The sequence below is a fragment of the Camelina sativa genome, chromosome 12, assembly GCF_000633955.1.
Source record: "Camelina sativa cultivar DH55 chromosome 12, Cs, whole genome shotgun sequence".
In the NCBI taxonomy this organism is placed as follows: domain Eukaryota; kingdom Viridiplantae; phylum Streptophyta; class Magnoliopsida; order Brassicales; family Brassicaceae; genus Camelina; species Camelina sativa.
In genome coordinates, this window is record NC_025696.1 from 23619550 (window position 1) to 23621691 (window position 2142).

The following is a 2142-nucleotide window of genomic DNA, read 5'->3' on the forward strand; positions in this document are numbered from 1 at the left end:
ATATATATATATATGTCCATAATAAATGTGAACATTGAAAGTTGTGAATATGGCAAAAAAACACAATTGTTGGATCAAAATATAGCAACTTTTAAGATCATTAATAAATCTAAACAGTTAGATGAGATAATAAAAACAATTTATCCCTTATATTTAAATTGACACCTAAAAGTGAGTTTGCTATAATATATAAACATATAAATCTATGAAAAACATATAAATCTATGAAAAATTAGAAAACACAATCAATTACCTAGATTAATAATTGGAAGAGATGATTGATGCATGACTAAATGGAAAATGATACCAAACAAAAGTTAGATGAAGGAATCAATAAATAAAACAATCCAAATTTTAATAAAGATGAGTGAATCATGTTGATTAATAAATTAAAAGAAAATAATACTCATAATTTTAAAAACTTGTAGGTGTGAAATAATACTCAAAGAACAAAAACTCTTTTCAAAGTCCATAAAAATATGTATACATATAAAAACAAAAAGTTGTGGAAACAAAGAGGTGTAAAACAAAAAGATGCGAAAACTAACAAGTGAAAAGATTGAAAGCTAGGGGTACGACGAAGAAGACCATATTTGTTGGATTAAAACATTGCAATATTATATAAACAAAAATGTGTAAAACAAAAAGGTGTGAAACCTAACGGTGTCAACATGAAAAACTGGAGATGCGATGAAAAAACACAATTGTTGGATCAAAACTTTGCAACTTTTGAGATCATTAACAAAAGGAGAGATAATTAATAATACTCAAGGAACAAAAACTCTTTTCAAAGTCCATAAAGATATGTATATATATATATATATATAAACAAAGACGTGTGAAGACAAATAGGTGTGAAACAAAAAGATGCGAAACTAACAAGTGCAAACATTGAAAGGTAAGGGTATGACGAAGTAACACAATTGTTGATCAAAACATTGCAACTTTATATAAACAAAGAGGTGTAAAACAAAAAGGTGTGAAAACTAACGGGTGCCAACATGAAAAGTTGGGGTGCGACAAAAAAACACAATTGTTGGATCAAAACTTTGCAACTTTTGAGATCATTAACAAAGGGTGAGATCATTAATAATACTCAAAGAACAAAAACTCTTTTCAAATTCCATAAAAATTTGTATATACATAAAAACAAAAAGGTGTGAAAACAAAGAAGTGTGAAACAAAAAGGTGCGAAAACTAAGAAGTGCAAACATTGAAAGCTAGGGGTACGAGAAGAAACCCAATTTTTGGATCAAAACATTGCAACTTTATATAAATAAAGTTATAAAAAAGAGGTGTAAAACAAAAATTTGTGAAAACTAACGGGTGCCAACATTGAAAGTTGGGGGTGCGACAAAGAAACATAATTTTTGGATCGAAACTTTGCAAATTTTGAGATCATTAACAAAGGGTGATATCATTAATAATACTCAAAGAACAAAATTTTTTCTTTCAAAGTCCATAAAATTCTGTATATATATAAAAACAAAAAAGTGTGAAAACAAAGAGTTGTGAAACAAAAAGGTGTANAAAACAAAAAGGTGTGAAAACTAACGGGTGCCAACATGAAAAGTTGGGGTGCGACAAAAAAACACAATTGTTGGATCAAACATTATAACTTTTTATAAACAAAGAGGTGTAAAACAAAAAGATGTGAATACTAACAAGTGCGAAAACTAACAAATACAAACATTGAAAGGTAGGAGTATGACGTATAAATACAATTGTTGGATCAAACATTATAACTTTTTATAAACAAAGAGGTGTAAAACAAAAAGGTGTGAAAACTAACGGGTGCCAACATGAAAAGTTGGGGTGCGACAAAAAAACACAATTGTTGGATCAAAACTTTGCAACTTTTGAGATCATTAACAAAGGGTGAGATCATTAATAATACTCCAAGAAAAAAAAATTCTTTTCAAAGTCCTTACAAATCTGTATATAAATAAAACAAAAAAAGTGTGAAAACAAAGAGGTGTGAAACAAAAAGGTGCAAAAAACTAACAAGTGCAAACATTGAAATCTAGGGGTATGACGAAGAAACACAATTGTTGGATTAAAACATTGCAATTTTATATAAACCAAAATGTGTAAAACAAAAAGATATGAAAACTAACGGGTGCCAACATGGCAAACTGGGGG